Source organism: Vombatus ursinus, unplaced genomic scaffold (assembly GCF_900497805.2).
Source record: "Vombatus ursinus unplaced genomic scaffold, bare-nosed wombat genome assembly UNPS02014798.1, whole genome shotgun sequence".
Lineage (NCBI taxonomy): Eukaryota > Metazoa > Chordata > Mammalia > Diprotodontia > Vombatidae > Vombatus > Vombatus ursinus.
This window is the reverse complement of record NW_020954576.1, coordinates 18,962,281-18,983,738: the sequence shown is the minus strand read 5'-3', so window position 1 is coordinate 18,983,738 and position 21,458 is coordinate 18,962,281. Positions and strand designations below refer to the sequence as shown.

Sequence of the window (21,458 nt, the reverse complement as noted above, 5' to 3'; positions counted from 1 at the left end):
GAGGCAGTCTAAAGGGGAAAAGCATTGCCTATATTTGGACCAGCTTGTTCATTTTAATAGGAAATGTTATTGTAGGCTGAATTGAGAGAAGTGATGTTTGGAAAATAGTGGGGAAAGCAGACCTTGTTCTATTCTTCTGGGATCAACCACATCAGACTAAATTTTAGGAAAGGTGGAGACAAGTTAAATGTCATCCCTGAGAGAGTGACACGGATGGTGAGAGAACTGGAGAATTGGCTTTAAAAGATTGATTGAAAGAGCTGGAACCACTTAGCCTGGAGAAGAGAATTATTTCAGCTTTCTGTTTGTATTCAGGTATTAAAATGCCATCATGTCCAATAAGGACTGGACTTTTGTTTTGTTTGGCCCCAGAGAACAGAAAGAGTAAATAGCAGTTGTTTCTGTTCTGGCCAGAAACTCTAAGGGTCTTCCCCTCCCAGACTGATGCTTTTTGAAAGTTAAACTAGGCCGTCTTTTGCCTCAGTTCTTACCTAGCCTTTAATCACTGAATGGGGGTTGCCTCAGACAAAAGGAGACCTGGGAAAGGCCTTAACTTAAAAAGGCCCACTGCATCCAGGGCCATCTCTAGTCATCCTGATCTATATTTTGCCATTGGAACCACATGACTCTGGAGGAGAGAATGAAGCTGGTGATTTTGCACAGAATGAAGGACTACTGTGAGTAATAGTAGTAGCTGCCCCACTGGGTACTGAACTGAACGGTTCCAGTTGGGCAATGCTGTTCCTTCCTTTCTCCCTCCCTCTTCTCTCTCTGTCCACATAGGGAATTATACCCTTACCTGTGGGCTCTCTGCCCAAAAGAATGTAAATTTTGATGGCTGAAACCTCACAAGATATCTTGGGGTTTACAGGCTAGATTTTTTTTTCTTACCTTCTTATTTATTCTATCATTTAAAAAAAAAAAACAACTAGGACATGTAACTCTTCTGCCCCATGTAGTTTCATTTGTGATTTCTTGAAATATAGCACTGGGAAACAAGGCTTTAATAAAGTCCATTAAGATTCAGTTGGAACTACCTGACCGTGCCTTAAACCCAAAGCACTCTGTCACTGATTGGCCAACAGTAGGTGCCAGCGCAAGCCTCACTTGGTCATTGTTTAGGTTTTGATGGCTCAGAGTGAGTGTAAATAGAAATTTTTTTCTGTTCTGGCCAGAAACCCTGAGGGTCTTCCTCTCTTAGATTGATTTTTTTTTTTGACTAGGTAAAAGAGTCCATTTTTTGCCTCATTTCTTACCTAGCCTTAATCACTGAATGGGTGTTGCCTTAGACCAACTGAGACCTGGAAAAGGCCTTAGCTTAAAAAGGCCCACTGCATCCAGGGCCATCTCTAGTCATCCTTATCTATATCTTGCTACTAGACTCCAATGACTCTGGAGGAGAGGATGAGGCTGGTGACTTTGAACAGTCCTGCCTCACTTAAATCCAATTCACTTGCAAGTCAGAACATCACCTTCCTGATGTCATTGTCCTCTTCGAGACTGAAGGACAAGTCAGTGACACAGCTATCAATGTTGTCATGACAGATTCATTACTACTACTCTTCATTTATTTCCTATGCCCAGGATCTCAGGAAACTAGCAGCATATGAAGTCACAGGACTGTATCAGGGCCAGATATGCTAGAAAAGACGCCTAAGAACACAGACACTAGAACTCAAGCAGCTTTGTCCCAGAGGTCTCACTGAACTCATTATTTCTTCTTTTTTTTTTTCTAAGAGAATCAATTCTGCAACAAGAGTAGAATTAGCTAGCTTTACTGATACCAACTCAAAAGTTTTGCTTCTCTTAAGTTTTTGTGTTGCGTCTGAAGTCAACTATACAGTGGTAGCGTAGTTTGGTACAATTCTAAGAACTTCAGACATCTCATTCTTCCTTGCTGCTTCAATTGCTTTAGTGAAGTAATTATGTAAAAGGAAATGTTCCCCCATGTCATAGAGCTGCATAAAAGTATAAAGCTAAATTAGTAACTTAAACTTTATCTTTATAGTTATAGAATGTTAGATTTGAGACCTTAGTAGTGTGTCTCATCTAGTGTAACCTTTCATTCACTGCAAGAATCTCTTGTAGTCCAAGAGGTGATCCATCATCAACTTCTACTTGAATACTTCCGCAGATGGTGATTTCACTAGAAAGACAATGTGGTATAAGAGCATTTCATAAGATCTTAGATTTATAGCTGAAAAGGGACTTCAGAAGTTTAAACTCATCATTTCAAAACTTAAGAAATTGGTTTTAGATGGTTTATTTAACTTTTCTGCACTTTCCTTATCTGTAAAATGAAGTGGTTGGACTTGTAGGGGAAGCATCATTGAGTGTGGGATCAGACCCGGGTTGGAATCTCAGCTCTGCTAGTTGACTACCTCCTTATGTGATCTTAGGCCAGTCATTTAACATTTCTGGTCTCAGTCGGCTCATCTCTAAAGTTGAGGGATTAGACTGAATGGTCTCTAGGGCCTCTTTCTGCTTGAGTATTCTGTGATTCTAACAAAGAAGATGGTGGCACAGTGGGTCTGGTTGGGTCTAGAATCAAAAACATTGGAGTTCAATTTCAGCCTTAGACTCTAGCTGTGGACAAGTCACTCAGTCTCTCTAAAATAGACATAACAGCTCTTGTCTCTCCAGGGGATTGTAAGGATGAAATGAAATGCTATTTGTAAAGCCCTTAGCACAGTGCCTAGCACATTGTCGATGATATGTTCCTTTCCCCTTCCTTCCAGTTCTCCCCTATCCTGTACCCATTCAGGGCTACAATATGAACAGGACCTTTAAAAGGGCATTTAGTTCATTTCATCATCCCTTTTGAATGTAAGCTCAGGAATCTATACATCTCTATAAAATTTCACCTTGGTAGTTTGTACACATCCTATGAGCTTCTTGAAATCTTTTAAAATTGTCATTTTTTTTCATCCTGTCATCCATATTGTTAGCACACTGAGAAGGGCAGCTCAGCACAACTACAACTGCAGGAAGAGGACAGATAAAATTTTGCATATAGGGAGTACAGCTGTGTTCCCACCCATGCTGGAGCTTTGGCAGGGAGAAGAAATTCCCTTATTGGTGTGTTCAAACTTGGATTTCACCAAGTTGCTGTTGAGGAACAAGAAAATTTGAACAGAGAGAGAGAGTCTGGAAAGATCATGATTGCAGTAAAGTTGTGGTGGCTTGGGGTCTCTGGCAGCTGATGCAGTGGATAGACCACTGGGCCTGGAGTCAAGAAGATCTGAATTCATGTTCAACCTCAAACACTTATCAGTTATGCAGAGCTAGGTAAGTCCTTTAACCTCTCTATGCCTCAGTTTCCTCCAAATTTTTTCCCCTCTTCCTTTCCTCCCCCTTCCCCAAGACAGCATACAATCTGAGATAGGCTATATGTGTACAGTCATATTGAACATATTTCCACATTAGTCATGTTGTGAAAGAAGGATCAGAACAAAAGGGAAAAACCGCGAGAAAGAGAAAAAAAAGAGAGAGAGAAAATAGTATGCTTCAATCTACATTGAGACTCTGTAGCTCTTTCTCTAGCTGCAGATAGCATTTTCCATCATGAGTCTTTTGGAGTTGTCTTAGATTATTGTATTGCTGATAAGAGCTAAGTCTATCGAAGTTTATCCTTGCATAACGTTGCTATTACTGTGTACAATGTGCTCACTTCACTCAGCATCAGTTCATGTAAGTTTTTCAAGGTTTTTCTGAAATCGCCTGCTCATCATTTCTTACAGAACAGTAGTATTCCATTACATTCATATACCACAACTTGTTCAGTCATTCCCCAATTGATGGGCCTCCTCTCAATTTCCAGTTCTTTGCTGCTATAAATATTTTTGTGCATGTAAGTCCTTTCCCCTTTTTTATGATCTCTTTGGTATACAGATCTAGTAGTATTGCTGGATGAAAGGGTATGCACAGTTTTATAGCCCTTTGGGCATAGTTCCGAATTGTTCTCCAGAACGGTTGTTATCAGTTCACAATTCCACCAACAATGCATTAGTGTTCCAATTTACCCACATCTTTTCCAACATTTATAATTTTCCTTTTTTTGTCATATTAACCAATCTGATAGGTGTGATATGCCGCCTCAGAGTTGTTTTAATTTGCAATCCTCTAATCAGTAGTGATTTAGAGCATTTTTATATGATTCTAGATAGTTTTAATTTCTTCATTTGAAAACTGCCTGTTCATATCCTTTAACCATTTATCAATTGAGAAATGACTTATATTCTTGTAAATTTGACTTAGTTTTCTATATGTTTTAGAAATGAGGCCTTTAAAGGATAGTTAATTTTTGAGAATTTCTGTTAATTTGAAATGCCTCAAAAGGGACAGATAAATACTTCCTTTTCCATCTTTTTTTCCCCCTGCAAAGGAGATTAGCTTTTGCACTGGAAATTAAAGAATAAAAAATGGCTTATAGGGAGTGGACAGCCAAAATAAGTAAGGGAATATTGAGGCAGTACCTTGACACCTTTGATGAATTCAAGTCACTTGATATGATGAAGTATACATACATCCTTCCATACTGAAAGAATTGGCATGTGTGATTGCTAAGCCACTGTTTGCAGTACCACACTACAAATTTGAAAAACCATGGAAAACCACGAAGGTGCTACAAGACTGAAGAGGGGCGTTTGTTCTAATTTTCAGAAAAAGTGAAAAATATAGTCTTCAACTTATAGGCCTGTGAGCTTGACATTGATTCCTGGGAAAATTATAAAATAGGTCAACAAAAAGATGATTATAAAGAGATGATTACATAAAGGATAAGTCATCCCAGACTAAATTTATTTCTTTTTTTTTTTAAACAAAACTATTAAATTGGTATGTCAGAAGATCTAGTTTGTCTAGATTTTATCAAAGTTTTTCACAAAGCATTTCATACAATTCTTGTGGAAAAGATGGAGAGATGTGGACTAGATTATAATAAAATTAGATAAATTCAGCATTGGTTGAATGGCTGGACTCAAAGTAGTTACTAGTGATCCAGTGTCAGCTTGACAGAATGTCTCCAGTAGAGTGTCCTAGGGATCTATACTTGCTCTTGTGCTGTTTAGCTTTTTTTCTTTTTAGTAGCAATAAAGCCATAGATGATGACATGCTTATCAGATTAGAGGATAACACAAACTGAGGATAGATAGTTAACACGATGACAAACTTAAAATGCATCTTAAAAAGCATCTTAAAAAGATCTTAATAGGTTAAAGTACTGGACTGAAGCTAATAAAAGGAAATATAAGTCTTTTGTAAATGTAAAGTCTTACATGGGTATAAAAATCAATTTCCTAAATGCAGAGGAGAAGATATGGTCAGATGGCATTTTGAAAAAGATCTGGAGGTTTTGAAGAATTGCAAACTCAACATGAATCACCACTGTGGTGTGACAGCCAGAAACCTCTTGAGATCTTTGGCTTCATGAAGAGAGATTTTTGCTTCCAAGAAAATGGAGGTGATAGTCCATCTAGAGTCTACACTGTGGCCTATTGAGGACACATTTGAAGGATTATGTTCAGTTCTGGGTGGCACACTTTAAGGACTTTGATAAACTGAAGAGTACGGTACCAAGGAGATGGCATCCAGGCCTTGAGTACATAGTACTTAAGGATAGATTGAAAAAAATGGAGACATTGAGCTCAGGAAGGAGAAGACTCGGAGGCAACATGAATAACCGTCTTCAAGTATTTGAAGAGATGTTTTATAGAAGAGGAAATAAACATGTTCTGTTTCATCCCAGAGGGATGCATGCATATAAATTGTAACAATTTAAATTTAGACATGTCAGGGAAAACTTTTTCACAGTTGAACTTTCCAAAAGTGGAATGGACTATTTCAGGAGGTGATAATTTGTCCTTAATTGAGGGCTTCAAGTAGAGTTTGAATGACCATATATAGGATATGTTATAGGAATTTCCTTTTGGGTGTGGGTTGAACTAGGCAGTTTCTGAAGTTCAGGACCCTTCCTGTACTTCTTGTAAGAAGCATTTCTTGGTTGTCCTAAATGTTAGTGCCTTCCATCTGAGATTATTTCCAATCTATCCTGTATATATCATGTCTGCATATACTTGTTACATGTTATCTCCCTCATTAGACTGTGAGCTCCTTTAAAACAGAGCTGGATTTTTGCCTTTGTATTTTCAGTGTTTGACAGAGTGCTTGGCACATTGTAGGTGCTTAATGGATGCTTGTTGACCTGCTGACTATACCATGGAAAATCTTACAGAAATTATTATGAAATCAGTTTGAAATACAACAAATTCATGATAACCAGTATGACATAAAGAGTAAGATTTTAAAGATTGAGGGGAAGTTGGTGAATATTATCTATGTTTATTATAGATGCTGCTCTCTGTTCATGTGTTTATCAGTAAATAAGTCAAGTCTAGTATTAAGATTAACTTCAGGGGCAGCTAGGTGGCACAGTGGATAGAGCTCCAGCCTTGGAGTCAGGAGGACCTGAGTTCAAATGTGGCCTCAGACACTTGACACTTACTAGCTGTGTGACCCTGGGCGAGTCACTTAACTCTGATTGCCTCACTAAAAAGCAAAAAAAAAAAAAAGATTCACTTCAAATAGTAGATAATCGAAAAATCTCTTTTATTTCCTTTTGGAATATGTTTTTGTATGTTTTTGTATCTGTTTTCAAATGTGGGTTTTTCTGATCAGAAGGTTCCTAATATATTAATATCTCAACTAAATGGAACCCAACCATAACTTTTTTGTTATTTTGTTGTCTGACTCTTTGTGATTTCTTGGCAAAGATAGTGCAGTGGTTCTCCATTTCCTTCTCCAGCTCATTTTATAGATGAGGAAACTAAAGCAAACAGGGATAAGTAACTTGCCCAGGGTTACATAGCTAGTGAGGGTCTGAGGCCAGGTTTTAACTCAGGAGGATGATTCTTTCTGACTTCAGGCCCAGAACCCTATCCAGTGTGCCACCTAGCTGCCCTATAACTGGAGCTTTCTCTAGGAGAAAGAAGCAGATGATAAACCAACTTATCATTGGGGATCTAATCAATAGGGAAACTTCACAAGATAATTTTCTGTATTCAGGACAGGTTCAGTGCATTATTTTATACCTTGCATATATGCTATGCTATACAAACATAATTGCCTTTCAGAGTGATAATGGGATCACAGAGTTGGAGCTGGAAGTGACCTTATTAATCGTTTAATTCAATCCCCTAATTTTACTGATGAAGACATAGCCAAAGAAGAGGGGAAGTGACTTGCCCAAAGTGACACACAATATAAATGATAGAACTAAGATTAACATCAGGCATCTTCAAATCCCAAACACTTCAAGATCCTGAATAATTATCATATTTTAGAAAGAATACTGTATTTGGAGTTAGATGATTTGATTTCTAGTCTTAGTATGCTATTACAGCTACATCACAATTAATATTAGTTTGAATAATAGGAAACTTGATTGTTTAAATTTTAAGTGATACCAAGTTGGGTTAATACAAGCCACAATTCCATTAATGTGACAGCATGCAAGCTAGTCAAATATTTTAGCCTTCCTCTATGTCATCAGTCTGCACTTGCCTATTGTTGTATTGATATGATGTAAAGCTGCATACTATATTAAACAGCACATGTAGTTTTTTAAATTCCTTAATAAAATAGAAAAAAAGGAAGAATATTTCAGATAGAACCACTGACCATGCCAAAAAGAAGAGGCTTGTTATTACATTAGACCAAAATTTTGATGTAGTCAAATGACATGGATGTGGTCATAGTAACTCTGAAAATAAGACGAGATTATGAAAGGCCTGAATCTATGGTACAGAATATTGTCAACATTCAGGTGAAATAAAGGAAGAAAGCATAGTTGCATCAGTTTTGTGTGGTTTGCAAATGAATAAAAATGTTACAATGATGGAAAAGGAGAGTAAGGAGAGTCTTTTAGTCATGTGCATTGAAAAAATTGTAATAAAAATGTATTCTTAACAGAGTAGCCATTCAGACAAAAGCCTCATGTTTAAGGCAGTTTAAAAAAAAAGCAACCTGGAAATGAAGTGGATAGTAAAATAATTTACTGCAGATTTTGGTTGATTTGATCACTTTAAAAATTGAGTTCATTTGCATAATGTTACAATTATGGAGAAGAGGTCAATGCAGATTAGAAGGATGTGGAAGCTAACTATCCTGATGTTTGGAAGAAAGTAATCAAAGAAAGTAGATGTATAGATCATCAGATTTGTAATGTGAATGAAACAGCTTAATCTGGAAAAGGATGCCTTCGAGAATTTACAATACTAAGAAAGAAAAAACTCCACCTAGATTTAAAGTAAGGTTTGCCTGACAATTTATTTGGAAGGTAATGCAGAAGGGAATTTTAAATTGAGATTAGTGCAAACTTATCAGTCTCTTAAGTTATAGCCCTTGGAGAGACTACAATTATCAATTCCTTCCAGTTCTTTGATAGTCAGATAATGGGTGACTAAACCTGCTTTGGAAAACTTGTTTTAGGTTTTTTTTTTTAACTCAGGAGTTAAAAAATATTGTAAGGACAACAATATCGTGTTTTAAAACTTTACTGATATTAGATAATGCCCCTCTTCATTGAACTACACTTGATTCATTTTGTGAGAATGGGAGCATGCAAATTCATCAAGATGAGGATAAAGCTTTCTACACCTGCCAGAGTATGTATGAACATTTGAAGAAAGGACAGTTCAGTCAATGCTGCTAAAATATTTTAAACAACAATAATAATGTTTTCATCATATAATCACTGTAGGCTTATCTTTAGGTATGACATTCATTAGTTTTAAAAATTTTGTAATATTTTAATTTGCTTTCTGTAAGTACTCTATTAGTTTGTTTATAATAAACTTGAATTGGATATTTTTCTTAATATATGTGCTTCCAAAGCAAAGTGGAATACAGTTTCCTTATCCCTTGCTGTTATATTAATAAACGGGTTTTAAAAACTTATTTAAGACAATTTTATGGCTTCAAATAGTATGAGTTTGAGTACTATCACTTCACGGAATTATTTGTGCTAATCAGGACCTAGCTGTTATCAATGGAAATTGTAAATTATTGTAACTTTTCCTGTGGACTTTGGCAAATCACTGAACTTCTATAATAGCCAGTGACATCATCTGTAAAAATAAAAAAGTGAAGGTATTAGATTTTATCAATAACAAGACTATTAAGCACCTAGTATATGCCAGGCATTGTGCTAAGGAGTAGAGATATAAAAAGTGAGACAGTCCTTGCTCAGGTCCTTCCATCAGGGACTATATTTTACCAAGATGCTGATAGCATGCATTGGTATAGATCTGTGATGTCCTCAACCTGGCTACTTCTTCCAGCAGTTTAAGCCCAGACACTCATTCTGTGAATGTGGCTTTTTAATCTGTGTACTCATGTAAATCTCTACAAGGGATCCATCCCCCATACTTGGATCCTTCCTTTCAGATGTCTTGACTTTGCATGGAAAAGAAAAAAAAACTGTAGTAAATAGGCTATTCACAGGCTCTGTGGTATTTTTGCCACATGACTAGTGTACTTTCTTTTCTGGCAATATATCTCTCATCATATTGTTCTCCTATGCAATTTAGCATGTGGTAGTAGATAGAGCATTGAATTTAGCATTAGAAAGAATTCTTCCTCAAGACACGTAATAGCTGTGTGACCCTGGACAAAGCCCTTAACTGCTATGTGCTTCAGTTTCCTCATCTGTAAAATGGCAAAAATAATAACACCTGCCTTACAGAGTTGTTGTGAAATTCAAATGAGATGATCTATGTAAAGCATTTGGTAAAGCTTAAAATACCACATAAATGCATGCATATTCTGGGGGAGCTACAGCCTATTTCTCTAGAGTCTATAGTATTCAATGACAAAGCCATACGGAATCATGGAAAGAATTTTGTCATTCCTAAGCAACATGTTTTTATTAAGCATCTACTTTGTGCCACGGTGCTACTAGGTTTTGGGAATCCAAATAGTTTAGTTTTAAAGGGCTTTCATATATGTATTATCCGGTTGGTCCTCGTAATGATCACAAGTTATATAGTTGTAATTATTATTATCTGAGTATTTCAGATGAGGAAACGTGTTTAGAGACATGGGTCCAGCATTTAAACCTAGATTATTGTGTAATACAAAGTCCATCATACTTGGAGTCAAAAGACCTGCTGTGTATCCTGTGGTTACTAGATGCTTATTTACTCAATCAATGAAAACATATAATCTAGACCTGTGGTTCTTAAGGAATAGTCTAGAAACAAATAAGACGTAGGTATAAAAATCCCATGAAATTATTTATGTCGATTTATGATCTGAATAAATACTTATGCTTTAATAAAAGACAAATATAGCTTAGTGACATCCCACCAAAAGCACCATCAATGTGCTTGTTAATTCTGGCGAGGTCTTGCTCTCTCTCTCTCTCTCCCTTTCTCCTCCCTCCCTTCCTCCCAAAGTGATCTCTCTGAGGTATGAAATTGTCAATAATCTTGAAGAGTACTGGGGAGACACTTGTTCTTGATGAGTGAGGACAGAGTCCATAAAAAAAAAGTTTCAAAACCACTAAAACTCCAAAACGCACCAGAACCGTGAAATTGAACTCAATAGCACTCATTGATTGAAAAGGTCAAGCTCTTAGGTTAAGATCTCTTGTACTTCTGAGAAAGCATTACTGTAGTTAGTTTTCAGTTGGAATGAAAACTAATACGTAAGAATCTTTTAAGACCTCTTTGCCTGTGCACTGTGCTGTCTAATCTGTGTATGGTTTTGTTTTTTGTGCTTGAGTCTACAAGAGAGGGGGAATAAACTAAATTCACTGCAGCTACAAAGCCTATGTGGACTGTCCCTTGTCAAAGGAGATATTTGCAGGTGGGCTAGCTGCAGAGATGGACTTTTATGTGGCCACATTGCTGGTTGAGTGTGGGTAGAGAAAGTGATTATTTCCACACAGCTTAATTCAGTGTAGATAGATCTGATCAATTCTTCTAACAACTTAGTATATACTTCAAAAACAAACTGTACGTAACAGAGATTCCTGTTCCATATAAAATTCTCTTTTTCTGTTCTTGGTAAATGGAAAAGTTCATGTTTATTGAAATTTGTCAAGTTCATAATAAAAAGAAAATTGCAAAAAATAATATAGTCAGCTTTAGAAAACTAATTTCAAAATAAACATGAATATAAACAGCCAGAGTTTTTTTCTAGTATAGAGACAACTCGTATAAGTTTGGAACAAGTATCTTGGTATGTATCCAAACAAAGCACAGCTGCGAACTTGGCTTTATTTATTTATTTATTGACTATGTGGAGTTTCAGTTCTTTCCATAATGGAGGGTGGGAATAAAATAATTATTATTTTTGGTAAGCATAACATTTCTTCCTCTTAGTTTTGGATAAACTGACACTTAATAGTGTTATACTTTGAATCTTGTGGACTTTTTAAACATGAAGTAAGGAATTATATGTTAGTAGCAAGTGTTTTGGTGCTTTGGGCATATCTCTTTTATATTACCTTCTCCTATAAGATTACCCTCCAGTTACTCTGTATATCTTACATATATATATATTGCTTAGTTATTTGCATATTGTCTGTCCCATTAGAATATGATCTCCTTGAAGAAAGGTACCATGTGTGTCTTCCTTAGTATTCCCAGCACTCAGCACAGTGCCTGACACATACATACAAAGTGCATGATAAATACTTGTTAATCTCCTGACTGACTTCTCATTCTTATTACATGACCAGCTCACCTCTTTTCTATTCATGCATGTCCTTGATTGTATCTTTTGTATGACTTTATACTACGTGTTCATCCTACTTAACATTATACATCTTTCTATTGTTCTTTGGGTTGCCTGCGTTTATAATGTTTGCTTATGATGGGACAATGAGTTAGGAGTTGCTTATTGTTATTGAAGGGAAATCTAGGGTCCAGATTGGAAGCTGTGACAGAGGCAGGAAAGACCAGGGACTGACTCTCCTGTAGGAAGTTAGAGAGTCTGAAAAAGAAGAGGGAAAAGGAAAGTTTATATTCCTTATTCCCACTGGGCTGGATAACATGAGTTCCTTTCCCTACTCAAGCTTTTCCATATGTAGAAGAATAAATGTATGCTAAAATTTTAAGGAAAGATGAGCTTCTTTGTACAAAATTATTTCCCAGCAGGGCCCCAAAACTGAGAAAGCTAATGAAGCTGTCTACCAACTATTCCCATTTCAGTGTGATTTAGTCCAAAATCAGCTTGCTAGTCTAAAAACTTAACAGAATTATCAGGTAAGGTGGATTTGAGAAAGGAGGAATTGGAGGTAATCTTGGAGGCTCAGGTGTTCTAGAAGAGAATAGAAGAGGTTTTTAGAACATAGTAGGGGAACTTTTCAGTAGCTATCAGACGGCATGATGATACTGGGTTCCATAGAGGAAAAGGAAGAAGGAAACATAAGAAGTCACAGAAATGGAAGTGAGAGAGGATCAAAGACATACTGAGATTTTATACAAACAAATTTTTAGTTTTTAAATGGCCAGATAAGCCTTCCATAAATATAGGGAAATTTTCTTTTTCATCCCTGGGTGTGTCTGTTTGTAAAGGTACAGATGAAACCTGCTAAATTGGGAGTCTCTTCCTGTCAGCAGTTTTACAGTCAAATGTTTAAGTAAAATTTAATTTCTCAAAAATGAGGGGAAAGATGTTTCAAACTTTTAATAAAAGCTTGATACACACAGGCAGTCACTACTTCTAGTTTCTTTTCAGTTCAGCCTTCCATACATTTCATGTTGCTAAATGTCATCCTATATTTCACTTTTTGACCATTTGAACTCACTCTGAGCATTTTTATTGATGCATGTTATCTTGAACTGAACTGCAGACTACGTTTTTTAAAGAGTGATTCCTGGAATGTTTAGAGGTCAAGGGGATTTTAGAGATCTTGTGGTCAAACTCTTCCCTCTTTTGGCAGATAGAGAAGGAAACTGCAGCCCAGAGGAGCAATATGATTTCTCAACAGTCCCACCAGTGGTGCGCTTAGGAGCCAGGATTCAAACCAAATGCTTAAATCTAGTATTCTTCCCACTCTATATGATGCTTTATCTGAGCCCAACACCAGGTTTAGGTACATTGGGGCTTAAAAGGAAGAAGTTCATGGTTCTGTTATGAAAATAAGACTCAAAAACATGAAGTAGCCAGGGATGGGAAAAGTGTTGAATTTGGAGTCAGAGGCCCTGGGTTTCAGTTCGTGCTGTGATTTTGAGATCACTGCCTGTGGATCTCAAAAGGGTTCCTTTACCTCTCTTAGCCTTAGTTTCCTTTTCTATGAAATGGGGAGGTTGGACTAGAAAGCTTCTATCTTCCTGCTCTAAATCTATAATAATAAGCACTATATAATCTTACCTCTGTTGGCTTTGAGTACACTTTGTGAATTTTAATATTCTAATTAAAGTTGAAGGATTCCAAACTCAACATATTTGTACATACAACATTTGGTATACTATAGGAATGATTTGGGCACATCTGTTTGCAACAGGAAAATTTATCTCAAGCAAAAAGGAGAGAGCCATGCTTGCTTCGGCAGCACATAAACTAAAATTGGAACGATACAGAGAAGATTAGCGTGGCCCCTGCACAAGGATGACTCACAAATTCATGAAGCATTCCATATTAAAAAAAAAAGAGAGAGCCATTCAGTCTTCAATGAACCTCTTTTTTTGCTTGTTTGAGAAACTCAGGCACATAGTGTTTCTCCCTTTCTAAATTCAAAGAAAGAAAAGAAAGCATAGTTTTTGTTACTTTTACATGTAATACTCTATACCTACCAAATTAATGTCTTATTATATAGTTCTGTTTCCAGTGTGTTGTGTTTATATGTATATTTCATAGTACATGAAGGTTTCTTGTATAATCAATGTATATGGAACATTTATGTCCATTTTGTAAGACTTGTAACAGTTTATAGATATTTTGTATTATTGTAAAGGTTTATGGTAGTTGAGGCTTAGCTTTTATGGTATAGGAATGATAACAATATATATTATCTGATACTGAATCTTTCATAAGCGTAAGTCTTAATTGTGCCTTTTTTTTTTCTCAAGGGAACATACAGTCAACTTCACTATATAACTTCCAAGATCACATTATATTGAACTACTTATATGATATGGACTCTTTATTATTTAGTCATCAGGGAAGAGGAACTCAGCTACATTAATTTTGAATGTTTTCTTTTAAATGTTTGTTGGGAGTGAGGATTACAGTAGGGAGAAGAGATAACGAGCAAATTAAATAAGCTCATCTGACAGCTGCCTACGGTGGCTCAGTGAATATGCCTGGGCCTTGTAATTTAAAATCTAGCTTCAGGGAAGTTATTTTCATTATTACTCTAGGTATCATAAATCATCTTTCTGTTACCTCCCACAACTATCATTCCCTCTATGTTTATAAACACTAGGAAGAGAAATGGCTGCTTGGATGGCTAGAACTATATTGTTTAAGTGATGTTAAAGTTACATCCTCCACTTAGATCCTATTCCGTGTTCTGATATGACATTGAGGTGACTCTGGGTTCTCAAAGGCTTGTCTAGTAAAGTACAAGTTCTGGCAGGTCCTACCAAACTTGAAAAGCTGTGAATAGGCTTGGAGGTGATGGATTTGTCTGTGATGTGACCCAATTCAGAGAAGCCATACTGCCTGTTCTGAATTCGTGTAATCATATTATCATGTTATACATATCTTCTCTACAAGAATAGCATGAGATATTTTATCAAAAGATCTCCTGATATCTGTTGAACTATACAATATTTCCTTTCTTCTGCTGCCAGTTTGGTAATCCTATCAAAAAAGGAAATGGAATTAGTTTGGCATCAGCTGTTCTTGATGAAGCCATGTTGGCCCTTATTATCACCTTTTTGTCCTTTTTAGATGTTTACCAACCATATCCTTAATAATCATTTGTAGAATATTTTTTCAGGAATAGAAGTCCAGCTCACTGACCTAGGTTTTCAGATTCTGTTCTCTTACCCTTCCTTTTTTTTTTTTGGAAAATGAGGACATTTTCATTTCTCTGATTTCATACCTTTCTCATTCTCCATAATCATTCATATATCTCTGACAGTGGCTCAGCAATCTGCCAATTCTTTTGGTATGTGATGATGTAATTTATCTAGGCCTTACTTATGTTAACTGCTTATCTCCCTGTTAGTCTTTTTTCTTATCTCTTTTCCAGTTTACAATTTATTCTCCTATGCATATCAAATTGAAACAAAATAAGAATTTTACAGCACTTCCTTCTGTTTATTGTCATCAACCCCAGCCTTGTCTTTTTGGATTTCATTTGGGACATTTCCATTCTTTTTGTATATTTTCCTACATGTCATATATTATGAAAAACCATTTCTCAGTGATTTCAAGTTAGTGTTATCTTTCAAGATATAGCCAAGGTAGCTGAGTAGCAGGAAAAGTGTAGCCCAGCTTCCTGTCAACAGCTCTAACACAGTTTTAGAAAAAGCTCCAGAAGAGGTTCTGATGGACAAATCTAATAAAAAATCATAGTGAGTCCTTTTTTCAGCCCAGAGCAGTAAGAGAGGGACTATGCACCAGGGCAATATAATACATTCCAAATGCAGCACAGAGGAGCCTGCCAAGGGTTCCAGTTTGTAGCTCCCTTATTTTCTATCCAGTTCTAGGTCTCACGTCCCAGACAGATGGAGGGGACCAGTGTCTAAGGATGGTGTTCTAGAGTGAGAAGGGATTCTATGTACTGCGTACTGAGCAAGTTCAGATAAATGAAGCAACTGTATGGCTCTGACTTCAAAAAAGGAATGAGCTACTAGCCCAGTCTACAGTCTTCTCTGAACTAACCAGGGCAGGAGTTCCAGACCAAAGGGCAGCCTATGGTTGCTGATGATGGCTGAGACCAGTGACAGTCTACTAGAATTCCAACTGGTTCAACTTCACAGACCTGTTGATCAGACTCAAACACGTGTGAAAAACTTGTAGAGCTCAGATAAGGAGAGCAGTGAGTCTTTGCCTTGGATCAGAAAACCTGGAGGTTCTTAGCTTGAGCTGACCAGCCCAGACATTCCCTTCAGAAGGGTGAAGACCCCAGCCCTGACATGAAGACTAAAGTCAGGAAGTAGGCTGTGGAAGAATGAGTGAACAAAGAATCACACCATAATGAGCTATTATGTTGACACAGACATTTAAGACACAAATCTAGAAGAGAATTACTCCAAAACAAAATGGCACAAGTTTAACTAGAATTCCTGGAAGAGATGAAGCAAGAGGTTTTTTTATTTGTTTTAATTTTTTTGTCTTTTTTAATGAAATGAGAGCGCTAGGAAAAAAAATTGGGAAAGAAATGAGAGCTATGGAAGAAAGAATTAGAAATTAACAGCTTGGCACAAGCCTACAAAAATTTGTCCAAGGAACAAATGCCTTGAAAATCAAAATGGACCAGATCAAAGTTAATAATGCCAAGATACAATGAAGAAGTATCAAATCAAAGTGAAAAGTCTGAAATGACAAAAGAAAATGTTAGGTTTTTAATACCTTTAAAAGCAACTGACCTGAAAAAAATAGAATAAGAAGAGATCATTTAAAAAATCATTGGACTACCTGAAAGCTAGAGGAAAAATGAAAAAAAAAAATAAAAGCTTGGATATCATATTTCAAAAACTCATAAAAGAAAACCTCCCAAATCTCTTAGTATCATAGGGCAAAGTAGAATTAGTAAAAATCCATTAGGCACTGCCTGAAAGAAACCCCAAGATGAAAACTCCCAGGCACTTTATACCTCAAATCCTGAGCTTTCTGGCCTAAGAAAAAGTACCACAAGCTGCTAGACAGAATGAATTTAGATACTATTAACAACCACCATTATAGAGGAGGGGAGAGACAAGGATGCTATATATTCCAGAATGCAAAAAATATGGGCTTACCCATGTAAGCTGAGTATTATCCTAAACAAGGGAAAATGGGCCTTTAAAGAGAACTTCCAAGCATTCCTGATAAAAAGACCTGAGCTAAAATAGGGACTTTGAAATAAAAATACCCAGGAGTCAAGGGAAACATTAAAAAAAAACAAACAAATAAACCAAACAACATAAACATGAGCAAGCAACCATAAAGGACTGAACGAGGATAAACTGTGCACATTTTAATAGGTAGAGGTAATATATGTCTCCCTTTGTCTATTGTACTATACTTCTAAATTAATTTAGACAATATTAGCATTTTGATTATTGTAGCACGGTAGAATCTTGCACATTTATTTCTTCTCTAATTAATTGAGTTTGTCTTTATTTTTTAAAAGAATGTTTTGTGGATTTATTCATATAATTCCTATGTGGCTTAATAAATGGATTCCCAGGGCGCAGCTAGGTGGCATCAGCCCTGAAGTCAAGAGGACCTGAGTTCAATTCCGGCCTCAGACCAAACACTTGCCACTTACTAGCTGTGTGACCCTGGGCAAGTCACTTAACCCCAATTGCCTAAAAAATAAATAAATAAATAACTAAATGAATTCCCAGGCATTTTCCACAATCTGTAGTAATTTTAAATGGAATCTTTCTTCCTGTCTTTCTTCTGAGTTTTCTTGGTAATGTACAGAATAGGTGATGGTTTTTGTTGATTAATTTTATATCCTGCTAATTTACTTAAGTTATCATTTCTATTATTGAGTTGCTAGGGTTCTTTAAATAAAGCAACAGACCTGCAGAAATAATTTATTCTTTCTTTGTCTATTCTTATAACCTAATTTTTTTCATGTCTTGTTGCTATAACTAACATGCTTTTAGAAGTATATCAAATAATAACTTCTTAATTTTGAACTAACCCTGCATTCCTAGTATAAATCCAACATGGTCTATAGACCATGATATGATATGATGATTTTAATATGCTGTGTAACCTTCTTACTAACATTTTATTTAATATTTTGCATCCCTATTCATTAGAAATATTGGTCTATAGTTTTCTTTTTCTGACTTCTTTATCTTTGGTTTAGGTACCAAGATTCTATTTGTTTTGTAGTTTGGTAGCGTGGTATCTTTCCCTATTCTTTCAAACAATTTATGTAAAATTAAATTAATTGTTCTTTGAATGCATGATAGAATTCAAAGTAAATCAATCTATATTTCCTTTTTTAAAAAAAATTAGTGGCTGATAATTCTTTTATATTTCTTTTGGTTTTATTGTAATTTCATCTTGCTCATTTTCTGTTGATTTGCTTTTCCGGTTTAGTAAAGGTTGATCAAATTTGTTATATCAGTTTTTTTTTTTAAGAATCAACTTTTAGTTTTCTTTATCACTTCCATATTCTTGGATTTACAGATTTTTTTTCCTACTTTAATTTTCATTACTTCCTCCTTTATAATTATCTTGGGTTTGGTAGCTTTCTAATTTTTAAAAAATACACATTCAATTTGTTTATCCTCTACTTTTCTCTTTTGCTAATATATATTTTTAGGCATTTTTCCCCTGGGGATATTAGCTGCATCCCAGAAATTTTGATATGTTCTGTCATTATTATTTTCTTTCACATAATTATTGTTTCTATAACACTAATTGTTTCTAGGGTTTGTTCTTTGGTCCTACTCATTATTTAGTATTTCCTTAAGTCAGGTCTCCATTTTGGTCTGTGTCTTTTGTTTGTGCTCCTTTAACGGTGCTTCTTAACACACCCAGTAGGTATTTACTATGTGCTTGTTGACTGACTTACTACTATTATATTATGGTCTAAAAAGGATATGTTTATTATTTCTTCCTTTTCACATATTAAAAAATCCTCCACTCTTTTAAAAGTATTTTATCTTTTTCTGATTACATGTAAAAATTTTAACATTTTTTTTTAATTTTGAGTTGCAAATTCTTTCCTTTTCTCCCACCTATCCCCCCTCATAGAGAAGGCAAGGAATTTTATATAGGTTATACCCATGCAGTCATGTAAAATTTATTTCTTAGTCATGTTGTGAAAGAAAACACAGACAAAAATTTTTTAAAATATTTTTTGAGCATTCAGACTTCCATCAGTTCTTTCTCTGCATAGCATTTTTCATCATGAGTCCTTCAAAATTGTCTTAGCAATAGCTTAGCAATATTGTTGTATTGCTAAAAATAGCTAAGTCATTCACAGTTGATCATCAAGCAGTATTGCTATTACTGTGTACAGTGTTCTACTTCTGCTCACTTAGCTTTGCATCAGTTCATGTAAGTCTTTCCAGGTTTTTCTGAAACCATCCTGCTTATCGTTTCTTATAGCATGATAGATTCCATCACAATCATATACCAGAAGTTGTTCAACCATTCCCCAGCTGATGGGCATCCTCTCAATTTCCAATTCTTTGGCACCACAAAAAGAGATGCTACAAATGTTTATATATAGGTACTTTTCCTTTTTTTATGATCTGTTTGTTATACGGACCTAGTCGTATTGCTGGGTTAAAGGGTATACACAATTTTATATCCTTTTGGGCATGGTTCCAAATTGTTCTCCATAATGGTTAGACCAGTTCACAATTCTGCCAACTATACATTACTGTCCCAATTTTCCCACATCCCCTCCAACTTTTGTCATTTTCTTTTTTTGTCATATTAGTTAATCTGATAGGTGTGAGGTGGTACCTCCAAGTTGTTTTAATTTGCGTTTCTCTATCAGTAGTGATTTAGAACATTTTTTCATATGACTATTTAGATATCTTTGATTTCTTCTTATGAAAACTGTCCTGTCATAGCCATTGACCATCTATCAACTGGGTAATGACTTGTATTCTTATAAATTTGATTCAGTTCTCTATATATTTGAGATATGAAGTCTTTATCAGACAAACTTGCTGTAAAATGTTTTCCCAGGTTTTCTGCTTTCCTTCTAATCTTGGCTACATTCGTTTTGTTTGTGTAAAATGTTTTTAATTTAGTGTAATCATACTTATCCATTTTACATCCCATAATGCCTATCTCTTGTTTTGGTCATAAATTCTTCCCTTATCCATAGATCTGACAGGTAAACTATTCTGTGCTGCCCTAATTTGCTTATGATAACACCCTTTATATCTAAATCATGTGCCAATTTTGACCATATCTTGGTGTACAATGTGAGATATTGTTCTATACCTTGTTTCTGCCAAACTACTTTCTAATTTTCCTGGAAGTTTTTGTTAAATAATGAGTTCTTGTTCCAAAAGCTTTGATCTTTGAGTTTATTAAACACTAGTCATTTACTACAGCTTATTATGTGCCTAATCTATTCTAATGATCTACCACTCTATTTCTTAACCAGTACCAGATTGTTTCTCTTTTATGACCTTTTAAATCTTGCCCCATTACCCCATTTTTCCCTTGTGCCTCACTTAGAAGTATCACTTCCTGTAGGAGATAGAGAGGAAAGAAGCATTGCCTCATGGTAGAAATTGTCCTGTACTCCTGATTGTATGGTACATTTCTATATCTGCTGTCCCTGTGATCGTTTTCATTTCCATTAGTCATGAAATCCCTCTCAGTCCTTTGCCCTCTCACTCTTCTGGTTGCTGATTCCTAGTCAAGATGTTGTAAGATTTAGACCATGGTGTTTCAGACTTGTTCCTTTATAATCACTTCTATTTAAGTTCCACTTTCATGTTTCTTATATTGTACTTTTAGGGAAAAAAATATCTTAAGGTCCCTGTGTTGTTTTTTTGTTACTGTTATTTTTTAACTTCATAGGTGTTTCTCTTATTAATTTTTCTCTATTTTCTAGGATAATTTATTTTATTACTTATATTTGCTTTGATAGTTGTATCTGATGTTTTTGTGTTTCTGAAATCTAAAATGTTTGCCAAGTGAATAGTATCCTTGTGCCTTTGGGGAAGCTTTTAGTGAACATCCTTCTTTTCTTCAATGATGATTAGGCTTAGGTTTGTAGTGTATGTCACCTAGGGTTCATCTTGAGCTCCTTTCTTCTTTGGAACACATTCCATTCACTTCTGCAGTTTCTGGTGGGTACAAAGTAGACTTATGTTAATCAGATTTTCTTTGTGTTTGAAAGTCTTTTCACCTGGTCACTTGTAGTATTTGTTGTTTATCATTAGAATTGTTGATTAATTACTGTGTATCTTGAAGTTTACAGCATAAGATTTTTTCGTGAAGCAATCTGGATTCTTTAAATTTACATTTTGTTTGCTATATTCAGAAATTTGAGGCAATTTTCTTGTATGTTTTATTGCATTTTGTGGTTCAGGTTTTTTGACTTGTCATATTCTTTTAGGAGATCCATTAGCCCATAAGTTGTCTCTATACATCCTGTCTTTGAGATGAATATGTTTTATTTATAAAAAGATCAAGGTACTCCCAACTTCCATCTCCCAATTTGGAGCATTTTTACTGACTGACTTTCAAGCTTGGAATGCTTTCTTTCCTTCTGTCATCCTATTGGCTTCCTTTAAGTCCCAGCTAAAATCAGGAAGTTTTTCTTGATCCCTCTTAATTGTAGTGACTTTCAT

The 21,458-nt window shown here is 35.6% G+C and overlaps 1 protein-coding gene and 1 non-coding gene across 8 annotated transcripts in view; both read left to right on the top strand.

Annotated features, from left to right (window-relative positions):
• The window catches only part of LOC114049922 (centrosomal protein of 170 kDa-like), a 172,249-nt gene that overhangs the window by 5,946 nt on the left and 144,845 nt on the right, over positions 1-21,458 (top strand). Inside the window, exon 1 of one of the 7 annotated variants that reach the window (XM_027871384.1) lies at positions 17,135-17,153. The exons of the other annotated variants lie outside the window; for them this stretch is intronic. The gene's annotated coding sequence lies outside the window, so the exon portion shown is untranslated. Of the gene's footprint in view, positions 1-17,134; positions 17,154-21,458 lie in introns of those variants that run through there. 7 annotated transcript variants of the gene reach the window in all.
• Positions 13,546-13,652, top strand: LOC114050276. Its single transcript, XR_003569978.1, has one exon. It is a non-coding gene; the product is annotated as a U6 spliceosomal RNA (small nuclear RNA).